This window comes from Arvicanthis niloticus, chromosome 5 (assembly GCF_011762505.2).
Source record: "Arvicanthis niloticus isolate mArvNil1 chromosome 5, mArvNil1.pat.X, whole genome shotgun sequence".
Classification (NCBI taxonomy): domain Eukaryota; kingdom Metazoa; phylum Chordata; class Mammalia; order Rodentia; family Muridae; genus Arvicanthis; species Arvicanthis niloticus.
Genome location: NC_047662.1, coordinates 107,134,441 through 107,146,943, shown reverse-complemented (window position 1 = coordinate 107,146,943; position 12,503 = coordinate 107,134,441). Strand labels below are relative to the sequence as shown.

The following is a 12,503-nucleotide window of genomic DNA, read 5'->3' as shown; positions in this document are numbered from 1 at the left end:
GGGAGAAGTAAAGTGGGTAGCATCTGCCCCCGTCTTAATTGAAGCATAAATTTCAAGAAGAAAATCTGAGGTTAAATTCCAAGCACACACTCAAGAGTTTGTGTGCTTCTGTGTAGCTCTGCCTGTAAGTGTGAGGAAAACAAGAAATTCAAAAGCTCACCTTTTGTGTGAAGAATTTTAAATCGAGTTTTAAACACGTTAGAAGGTAGAGATGTAGGAGTCTATTTTCACAGAAAGACAATAGTTTAGCTATCGTTTGACAGCATATGAGAGCCATTGGTAGACAAAGAATATTGCTTGCCATGCTGATTCAATCAGCTATTATATACATATTTTCTGCAGGGAAGGATCTGAGCGTTCTTTGTATGTTTACCTCTCTATGTACACCTCTCATACCTCCACTCTACCCTCTGCCAGGATGTAGTTGAAACTGTAAGTTGGGTTATACTAATGGCATTCATTTATATATACCTGTACATACAAAGTCCTTCAGCTCAGCCACTACATATGTCAAGTCTTCCATCTCATCCTGTGCCCGAAAATCAAGTGTCCTATTCTTCCAACATGATGTTCATTCTAGCACCATGTTGAGTCTATCAGATTGTATAATGAAAATATTGTGCTCTCATATCTATTTGTCATGTCTTAAAATTCTCTTTACTCTTCAGTTGGGTGGATAACACGACTCTCTCATTTTAAAATCTTTTTACTAACCTTTTAGGCTTAACAATCCATCTCAATTTATCAAGAAAGTAAACATATAAGGAATGGTTTGAACATATTCTATCAAAATTGAGCTTTTCTCATGTTGGTGTATTTTGGTTTGTTGGTCTGTTGTTTTATAGAATTAAACTCTTTTATGGAAAGCAAGAGAAGTTTATTATTTTGTTCCTGTCTACATATTGTTGTACATTGGTTATAAATTCCAAAAATGTTCAGAGCACAAATTAATGGCACCAGAAAACATTTAAGTTTGTGTGATAATTAACATGATAGAGGAGCTGCTTTATGTGACATTCAAGATTTTATATCACAAGGCCCCAGAATGGAAGAAATACAGAGGCGAGGCCTCACTTCACTCTCTGCAGGTTGTGAGCATAGCAGCACTGAACATAGAGGGAACCCAAATATTTTTTATGAACTGCCTTGGAGACTACATATTCCGTTACATGGCACAAACTATTATTAGAAGTGCTTTGGAAAACAATCTCACCTTTAATATCCTCTTTACAGCTTAATATTGCTTCTATGTTCAAACATATGATCCTATAATTCTCAGCTAGAAAAACCTTTCCTTCAAGAGAGCATGAAGAAAGAATAACATGATTGTAAGCTTACCAATCAAGCAAAATTTCACAAATATTTTAAATAAACTTTTGAAAAATAGAACTTGAAAACCTTGGCTTTTTTTTTTAATAGTAAGCTATGTTACAATAAAATCTGGCAACTGAATCCAGATAACAGAAATAAAACAATTAGAAAATTAATGTGACTCACAAAGAACAATGTATATATTCCTGTTCATTATGAAATAGTTCATATTAACTCAAAAATGTATTCTAGAGGGTACCTACAAACTATATTTTCACACACTACTGAAGAATGTGCTCTCTCTGCTGTAACTAACAAAATTTACTTCAAAGGATGGTGAAAAGGGAAACCACTTCATATTGATTACCACACCTTTTCCCCAAACCAATGACTCAAGCAACTCAGAAAACAAATATCTTACAGAATGAAAGTAAAGTTGACAAATAACAGGGACCACTACCTTTGTGACAAGATAGTGGCTAATTGGATTGTCACATGAGCACTTCTTTTGAAAACGGGCCATTTTATTCCTTTTTACAGTACTCTCTTTTACAACAATGAAGTTTTGATATGAAATCAGATTTGTTGAATATACTAAAATAAACACAATTATGATAAATATTCCTCTGTATTCATTAAAAAACACCCTGAAAACCCGAGAATCCTGAGAATTTCAGACACAAGTATTACTGTAAGTTCTGACCAAATTAGCAGTGTTTTGGAGTGTAACAGAAAAATGTGATAAGGATGGAATGAGAGTGTGTTATGTAGTTGGATTGATCTTTGTTCCAGTAATGATTCTAGCATTTAAATTTATTATAGATCCATAAAACGTCTAAATGTGGATGACACCGTAGCATTGAAAAGAAAACATGCTGTCAGTTCATTCTGTCAAATTCAGGTTTCTGCTACAAGTTTATAGTTTCTAGTAAAGTTTCGAGTCTATAAGAGATTGCTTTTAGCATTCATGGTCTGTAGCATTATGTTGATAAGTGGTTAGGAAAGTATTCTTGTTAAACTTGTTATAATTCATTGATTGCTGACACCTTGGATATCCGGATCAACATTCAAATGATTATATAGACTATAATATTATTATGTAACATATAATGTGCTAGTTATTATGAACTCCAATTTCCATCCACATAGGTTTTAATGCTCTCTCTCTCTCTCTCTCTCTCTCTCTCTGTGTGTGTGTGTGTGTGTGTATGTGTGTGATTACACATGTGTGTGTGTTGTGCATATACATATCATGTATAATATATGCTATATTGGATGAGTGGCATTACTTTTTTCAGAAAGTTAAAAGGGGCTATATGCAAAAATTTCAAAGAACTCAAATGGTTGTATGGCACAAGTACCTTACTCAATTGTTTTCAACATTAAAAACTTGTCCTCATGATTTTTTGTTTATATTTCAGCCTACAGAAAACTTTGCTTTCCAATCCATTAAATAAAAGTGCTGACTGTCATAAAGGCAGAGAAAATAACTTCTAGTGACTTGCTAAGGTAACTGTTGATCAATTAAAATGTGTTTTAGGGTGAAAGAGAGTCAATGAGAAATATAAACTCTTATCTTGGGTATTAAGTAGAAATTTTCAGAGTGAAACAAAAAATTAGGTAAAATTTGAATGACAATATATATTATTCTCATTCAAATTTTACCTAATTTGAATGCATAATAAGAATATTATATATTCTTTAAACAATTCCAGTCTGACTGTGCAACATCGTTTTAGATACTATATGAATAGAATTCAGAACAATAAATACTGTCAAAGAAATAAAAGCAAGAATAATGGTATAATTTTCTGAACTGAAGCAAGCATAAAGAATGTTTATAAGATCACATACTATGAACTCATATTCATAAATTTATGTTATATTTAATGTGAATATGTCAAGTCAACACTTTCCCTATTATACGCTCAAAAGTACAATTGCCGATGTCATTAGAGTTCATAATAACTTTTTATAGAGGAGAAGAACTCTATCACCTACAAGTTTTGACAATTATAGTAAATTAAAATTTAGAGTATCCTCAGGCCTGCTTAATGTATACCTTAAAATATCTCCTCTCTTCCCTTGCGAGAAAACAAGTCTCAATTGTTACTCTAAACATTGCGAAGCAAAGAAGTCTCATTCTTCAATGACCTCCTCAGTGGACTTAGAAAATCAACCGCAAAGCTATACATAATTCAGTACCTCCCAGAAGCATATCAAAGCCTTTGGTCCAAGTGATGAATGAGCAGATGTCTCCCTTGCACCTTACCTGGTTTGCTCCTTTTTAAAAATCCAACCCCTGCTGGCATCTATCAGACAAAGCTCATGGCCACTGGGTGAAATCTGTACTGAGTTGTTGATCATGATAACTCCACCAAGTCACAGGCAGCAGCATCTCTCAATGTCCCACCAGCCAACTGCTTGAAACATGCCTGCAACAAACAAGACCTCTCTTCATTATAATTGAAAAATGGTGAGTCATGTTCTAGGACTAGGAAGCCTTCACTTCTCAGTAAGAGAATAATAAAGCCGTGTGGAAGGGACTGTAAATGCCACTTAGGATGTTAAAACACACAAAGCTGGAAGGATGAACTTCATGCTTTTCAGTAAGTGTTCCGCCACGCACATCTTCCTCTCCATGCTTTCATTGATCTATTCAAGCTACAAATATTAGCAAATATTATTACTATTAAAACTCATTCATATTATTAAATATATCTCAGCCTTCATGGAACAGAGCACCTTCAGTACTCAGAGTATTTTTCCGACTCTACACATACTTTCAGGTCCATGAGATGCCACAGAGAAAACTTACCAGAAGCAAGAGCAGATGTCACATGATGGCATGGACCAAGCATAGCGTACTTTATGAGCTCAAGTACTCCACACAAAGCCAACATTTCTACTATTAAAAATTAGGTCACCTCTTTAACAAAATGCATGAGAAACATCCTTGAGTGCCAACTGCAAAGTAGTATTATAAATTCAGCAGTCCCTATTATCCATAGCAAGGTACAGACTGCAAATAATAAAGAGAATGAAAGAGGTAGCCAGGGCCTAAGAAAGTAATCAGATCCCTGTGTGTGAGCAATCACACATTTAATGGTCTGATTGTTAAAGTACATTTAAATACATATGTTGTTGAAACTGACAAACTTTCTGACATCTTCATTTGATGGAGAAAATGCATTAGCACAATCACTACCCTTTTCTGTGCTGACGCCTGCCACACAAACAACTGGGTTCAGTAGGAATGCAGGAAGGTACTGATAGACAAGGCTGCTTGGTAGTCTTCCCAGAGCAAACTTTAAGAAAAGATACTTTATAAAAATCTACAACAAACATACGTATGTATGTATGTATGTATGTATGTATGTATGCATGTATGTACCTATCTCTCTATCCTCTATCCACATACACATGTGTCTACATACATAATATACAAAATAGTAATTCATTATATATACACATTTGTATGTATATAATATATATGCATATATAATTTGTAATATATAATTTTCTTGCAAAGTACATGAGGAGACTCCTTTGAATGACTATGTTCTACAGGTTCATGGACACTGGTGTAAAATCTGAATTTAACAAGTCACAATATAATATATCCCCATGCAACTTCAGATAGAGTTTCAACTATTCCCAGAAGGTTACACGAAGACTTCATCAAAATTTCTTCAGTGAGAGATTCTACTGTTCCATTTCACTAAGGATGGTAAGAAAACATGGACCTGAAGTCCAGCATATATGTCAGTAAAATACAATATTTCAAAATATCTGCTTGAAAAGCAGAGTTGTGTTTATGGATAATAATGGATAATAATAATTCTTTCTATTTCTTTCTCCTCTCTCTTTCTCTCTGTCTTTTTCTCTGCCTCTCTCTCCATCTCAGTCACAAGCACGCACGCGTGCACGCACACACACACACACACACACACACACACACACACACACACAGAGAGAGAGAGAGAGAGAGAGCTTTAAATTTTAAGCCTGTCAATCCAAGCTCTGGTACTTATTAACCTTAGTTAGATTATAGCTGTAAATTATTTTTATTCGTGTCAAATATTTCCACCTATCTGTTTTCAGAATGTTTATAACATGATCAAATCCATTTTTTTTTTTGTAACAGAAACCAATGTTCATAAGTGCCATCCTTATTTTGTCTCTTGAGAGCCATGCAGGATATTGAAAAAAAATAGTATATTCGTAGACAGATAACAGGAAAGCATTTATAAGCATAATTGTCAAGCTTTAAAAATGGCTTAGAAATGAGAAATTTCTGAGTGATACCTGCTTTGGAAGTAGCCATCTGTGATTTAGTACCAAGCCTAACATGTAGGCACTGCCTCTTGTTATAAATGAGTAAATTAAAACATTAACAATATGCTTTTAAAGTTAATTTATTTCGTTCATCAAACAGAAGGGATATTAATCAATTCTTAGTAGGGAATGTTCTTTGTAGTTTCTTCTCATCAACTATTGGGTTTTGGTTTATTTAATATTATTTGTTTATTCTATTTTCAATTGAAAATAGTTTTTGATCAAGTATATTCTGTTCACAGGTTTCTTTCTGGTAACTCCTCCAACAGATTCACCACTTCCCCACCCACACAAGTTGACACCCTTTGTTTCTTTCTCTTAAAAAAAACAACAGGCATATAAATATAAAATAAAAACATACAAACCAGAATAGAACAAAACATACAAACAGAAAAAAAAAAAACCTCAAAGTCAAAGCACAAAAACTACATACAGATGGAGAGACACACTCATTTGCACACATAGAAACCTCATAAAAACACAAAATGGAAAAGCATAGTAGATAAGCAACAGACCTGTAAAGTTAAAAAATGCACAGACAAAGCACTATGAAACAAAATACCCCCCGCCATAAATAGCAGTGAGTTAGTTTTGTGCTGGGCATCTCCTGTTGGGCATTAGGCCTGTCCCCACATGTGGTTTCTAAACCCAATGAGACTCCATTGGAGAAAACTTGTTTTCCCTTTGCAAGAGGTTATTAATTGCAGATAGTTTGTATTTGAAATGGGAGCTTGTGCCCACCTCTCTAATCAGTGCTGGAATCCCAACTGCCTCCAAACATGGTAGGTCATGTGTAGGCTGCCATGGTCTCCGTGAGCTTGTAGGTGTGTCAGTCATGTTGCCTTTCTCTTCCCTACTCTCCAATTATCTTGTCCTATTTTCTCTAGTCCCATCTCCTAGTCCATCCATAACTATATATTTTATTTTCTCTTTTTCAGGAGATCCTTCCTTTGCAGTTAAAACCTTACTCTATACCTAAAAGCTAACATCCACATATAAGCACCCAGATACTTGTTTTTATTTTTGGAGAGTCTTTATTTAGAGATATGGGCCTTTTATAATTGGAATATTTGGGTTTTTTTATGTGCAGCTATTTTTAGTTCCTTTTATACTTTAGGTATTAGTGCTCTATTGGTGTGTTCTTGGTAAAAATAACTTCCCATTCTGTGGCCTGCTTCTCTATATAAATACATGATATATGCATAAACACATACATACATACATTCATACATAAATACATACACACACACACACACATACGTGTGTGTTTTGCCATACAGAGCATTTTAACTTTCATGAAGCTCCCATTTAATAGGTTTTCTTAGTGCTTGTGTTATCAGTGTCCTGAAAGTCTTTTCCCTTGACAATGAGTTAAAAGCTATTCCCCACATTCTCTTCTGTCAGACTCCGTGTATCTGCCCTTATGTTGAGGTTACTGATCCATTTGGATTTGAGTTTTGTGCATGCTGTTAAGTATGCATCTATTTGCAGCCTTTTACATGTAGCTGTCTAGCTTGTTCATCACCATCTAGAAGATGTTCATTTTTTTTCAGTGTGCATTTATGATTTCTTTATAAAATGTCAGATGTCTGAAGATGTGTGGGCTGACACTTGTGTCGTCTTCAATTTGATTCAGTTTATCAATGTATCTGTTTTTATGCCAATACCTTCCTATTTTTAATATCCTAGCACTGTAGTACAATTGAGATTGGAGTTGGTGATTCTTCCATAGTACTTTTAATTCAGTGTTGTTAGCTGTGGGTTTTAATTTGAAGATGAAAATTGTCTTTGTAAGATCTGTGAAGAATTGTGTTGGAATTTGGATGGGGATTCCATGGAATCTGTAGTTACTTTGGTAGAGTGACTTTCATTATAGTAACCCCCACCAACCATGCACAGAAGACATCATACCATCTTCTTATATCTTCTTTGATTTTTTTTTACTTCAATATTACATTAGTTATAATTATCCTACAGTATTTTTGAGGCTATTATAAAAATATTGTTTCCTTGATTTCTTTCTCAGTTGGCTTATCATTTGTATATAAGATGTTTTTATGGTTTGATTCTGTATCTTAGGGTTATATACATCTGTATCATCTGCAAATAAAGATACATTGACTTCTTTTTCTTTTAGTATCTCGTCAATCCCCTTCAGTTGTCTTATTTGTTCCATCTATGACTTCAAGTACTATATGGAGAGACTGGACATTCTTGTCTTCTTCCTGATTTTAGAGGAAATAGTTTGATTTTCTTTTGGTTGGTGTTGGCTGTGGGCTTGCTGTAAATCTTATTATTTTGAGTTAAGTACCCTATATCCCTAGTCTCTTCCACGTGTTTATCATGACAGTGTTGGGTTTTGTCAAAGACCTTTCTGCACCTTATACCATGACTATCTGTTTTTTGTCTTTTAGTATGTTTATATGGTGGATCATACTTGTTGATTTATATATGTTCACTCATCTGTGAGATGAAGCCTACTCAATCATGGTGGATGATCTTTTTATGTGTTCTTGTATTTATATTGCAAATATTTTTTAGAACATTTGCATCTATGTCTTAGGAGAAATTGGTCTGGAATTCTCTTTCTTTGTTGGGTTTTTATGTTGTTTAGGTATCAGAGTAATTGTGGCTTTGTAAAAGGAATTAGGCAATGTTCCTTTTGTCTCTGCTTTTGTGGCATAATTTTGTGAAATATTAGAGCCATTTTTTTTCTCTGAAAATTTGGGAGAATACTTCATTAAATTTATCTGTCTCTGGGCATTTTTGGTATAGAGACATTTAATTAGTGCTTCTATTTCACCAGAGGTTATTGGTTTTTTTTTTACGTTTTTATCTGATATTGATTTAACTTTGGTAGAAAATTTATTTCAAAAAATTTACCTATTTCTTTTGGGACTTCCAATTTGGTGGGGTCTTGAGCCACTATGTGGTTTCTGGGAATTGAACTCAGGACCTCTGGGTTAAAGACTGTTAAAGATAAAGACTGAGCCATCTGACCAGCGCACCAATCAATTTATCTATCTGTATGTCTGTTTATCTATGAATCTATGTATCTATGTATCCATGTATCTATGTATGTATGTATGTATGTATGTATGTACGTATGTTTGTATGTATCTATCTATCTATGTATCTATCTATGTATCAATCTATCTATCTATCTATCTATCCATTTAAATGTAAACACTCATTGCTATGAAGTGGTTTCTTAGAACAGTCTTCATTGTTTTCTTAAGTTTGAGTACATTGTGTTTTCATCTCCATTCAATTCTAGAAAGCCTTCAGTGTCTTTTGTCATTTCTCTCTTGATCTGATTTTCATCCAGTAATTAGTTGTTTAGTTTCCATGACATCACAAAAAATTCTTTTGCTGCAGTTGTTATTGATATTCATCTTTAATTTGTGGTGGTCAAATTGAATTCGGGGTGTTATTTTGATTTTATTGTATCTGTTCAGACATACTTTGTGCTTGAATATGTGGTCAATTTTGGAGAATGTTTCATGAGCTGCTGAGAAGAAGGTATACTCTTTTGTATTTGGGTGAAATGCTCTATAAATATTTGTTAGGTCCATTTGATTTATGAAACCATTTATTTCCCACAATTCTCTGTTTATTTTTCATCTGGATAACCTGTTTATTGGTAAGGATGGGATATTAAAGGCACCCAATTTCATTATGTGAAGGTTAATAAGTGATTTTCACAATAGTAGTGCATCTTTTATGAAGATGAATAGATGTTTAGAATTGTAATATTCTCTTGGTAGTTTTTTTTGATAAGTATGTAGTATCTTTCCCTATCTTTTCTGATTAGTCTTGGTTTGAAGTCTATTTTGACAGATGTTATAATAGCTATACTGCCTTGCTTCTTGAGTCCATTGTCTGGGAATATCTTTCTCCATTTTTTTTTTTAAATTCTGAACTGAAGCCTTTTATTGATGTTAACATGTATTTCTTGAATATTCTAAAAGGATAGGTTTTGTTTTAAAATTCACATGTTAGTTTATGTCTTTTTATTGGGGAATTGAGAGCATTGATATTGTGCATTATTATTGTGTAATATTTATTGATTCCTGTTATTTTATTGTTATGGTGGGTTCTCCCTTCTTTTACATTCTTGGTCTGGAATTATTTATTACATGTATTTTCTTGTGTGTGGTTAAGTTTGTAAACTGATTTTTTTTCTTTTATCACTATCTATAGGGCTAGGTTTATAGTTAGATACTGCTTAAATTTGGCTTGTTGTGAAATATTTTTCTTTTGCCATCTATTTTGATTGTAAGTTTTGCTGGGTATAGTAGTCTGGGCTGGAAACTGTAGTCTCAAGATTTTGTGGTATACCTGTCCAGGCCCTTATGGCTTTTAGAGTCTCTAAAACACCGAGAAGACTGAAAATCAGGTGTTCTTCTAAGAGATCTGCCTTTATATGTTAATTGGTCATTAGTAAATTTTAATATTCTTTTTTTCTGTACAGTTAATGCTTAGTCATTACATGTCATGAGGAATTTCTTTTCTATTCCAGTTTATTTGTTGTTCTATTCGATTCTTTTTCCCTGAGAGTCACTTGCTTCTTTAAGTTAGAGATCTTTTTTCATGACTTTATTAGAAGTAAATATTGTGCCTTTGTTTCTTTTCTTTCCTCCATTTCTTTTTTTGTTTGTTTGTTTGGTTTTTTTTGTTTTGTTTTTATTTATTAGATATTTTATTTACATTTCAGATGGCATCCCCTATCCCCATTCCCCCCCAACCCCCCTTAGGAAACCCCTATCCCACGCCCCCTTTTCCTTTTTGCATTTATACTTTTTTTAAAATAATGTTAATCCTAGGCTTTATAAGTTTGGAATTGTTCAATCAGAGGTGTAACCCACTGACCAACCTAGATATAACAACTATCTCTGACTGGTGAAGATACATGAATATCTGCCTCCCTGTCTCCCCCCTCTTTCTCTCTTTCATCACCTAGCTTCTCCTCTCCTTCTTCTTCTCCTCTTCTTACTCCTTTTCTTCCTCTCAGTACTGCTCCTATCTTAGCTCCTCCTACACATCACCCTTCGTGTTAAAATGAAACTTTTCTCTCAAAATACAATTAAGCATAATTATGCCAATTTGTACCAGTGAGGTACAGGATAGTCCTAATACCCAGTCCATCCTTTTGTTGACTAACCAGCTCCTCTGTCATCTATTCTAACTAATACATTTAGTTCTGAACCTGGCTTTAGGATGAATGTCAGCTGACGACCATCCACTCAAATCTTTTCTCTTAAGGTCAATAGCTATATGTTTTCAACCCCTAACCTAAAGAAAGAGATGTCCATAAATATACAAGAAGCCTACAGAACTCCAAATAGTTTAGACCAGAAAAGAAATACTTCCCGCCACATAATAGTCAAAACATCAAATGTACAAAACAAAGAAAAAGTACTAAAAGCAGTAAGGGAAAAAGGCAAAGTAACATAAAGGCAGACCTATAAGAATTACACAAGACTTCTCACCAGAGACCATAAAAGCCAGAAGATCCTGGACCAATATCATACAGACCCTAAAGGAACATAAATGTCAGCCCAGACTACTATACCCAGCAAAACTGTCAATCATTATTGATGGAGAAACCAAAATATTCCATGACAAATCCAAATTTACACAGTATCTCAACACAAACCCAACACTTCAAAGGATAATTGGTGGAAAACTCCATCACAAGGAGGGAAACTACAACCTAGAAAAAGCAGGAAAGTAATCTTCCAAAAATCGTAAAAGAAGGTAGCTACACAAACATATCTCCACTGCCAATAACAAAAATAACAGGTTTTTTCCTTGGATACGTAAACAAGACCCAACATTTTGCTGCATTCAGGAAACGCACCTCTGTGGAAAGGACAGACACTACCTCAGAGTAAAAGGTTGGAAAACAATCTTCCAAGCAAATGGTCCCAAGAAACAAGCTGGAGTAGCAATTCTTTCCTCCATTTCTATTATTTGTAGATGTGGTCTTTTCACAGTGTCTGAGATTTCTTGAATATATTATATGTATTGGTTTGACTAGGGATGGCTTCCATAGATTTATGTGTTTGAATGCTTGTGAGTAGCACTGTTAGAAGGTGTGGCATTGTTTGGAGTAGTTACGACCTTGTTGGAGAAAGTGTGCCACTGAGGAGGAAGGCTTTGAATTCTCACATATGCTCAATTCACACTCAGTAGGACGATGTGTCCTTGATGCCTGCAGATCAAGATGTAGAATTCTCACCTTCTTCCACACCATGTCTGCTTGTAAACTGCCATGCTTCTTGCCATTTTGATAATGGACTGAACATCGGAGACTCTAAGCCAGTGCAAATTAAATGTTTTTCTTTATAAGAGTTGCTGTGGTCATGGTGTCCCTTCATACCAGTAATAGCCTAACTAAGACATCGTGTCTGGATATTGTTTTAGAAATAACTTTTTTTGACTGAGTTATCTTTTTTTTTTTTTTTTTTAACCTCATGAGCTTTTCATTTCCAGTTTTACCTCAGGTTGGGTCTTCTTAGTGATTCCATTTCTATTTTTGTGACTTGAACTATTTTTCTTATTTCATTTCTATGGTTTGTTTTATTACAAAATTTATTTACATTTTCTTTTAAGGTTCTTCACCATATTTATAATAGGTGTTTTGAAATCCTTGTCTTGGGCTTTAATTATATTGTACCTGTCTTAGGGTCTACTGTAGTAAGTTTTTGGCTTCTGGTGAAGATATACTACCTTGGGTCTTATTGACTTTGTTTTGTGATTGTATTGAGGCATCTGGGTTTGGCATCATTTGTGATTCTTGGTGCTTTTTATTCTAATCAATCTGGTTTCCAAGTGGTTTGATTTTCTTC

At 34.2% G+C, this 12,503-nt stretch overlaps 1 protein-coding gene across 2 annotated transcripts in view; it reads right to left on the bottom strand.

The window, feature by feature from the left end:
• Nucleotides 1–12,503, bottom strand: part of Lingo2 (leucine rich repeat and Ig domain containing 2) — a 1,212,628-nt gene that overhangs the window by 330,901 nt on the left and 869,224 nt on the right. For both annotated transcript variants that reach the window (XM_076935173.1, XM_076935174.1), the window contains one exon: nucleotides 3,584–3,746. The gene's annotated coding sequence lies outside the window, so the exon portion shown is untranslated. The remainder of the gene's footprint in view (nucleotides 1–3,583; nucleotides 3,747–12,503) is intronic.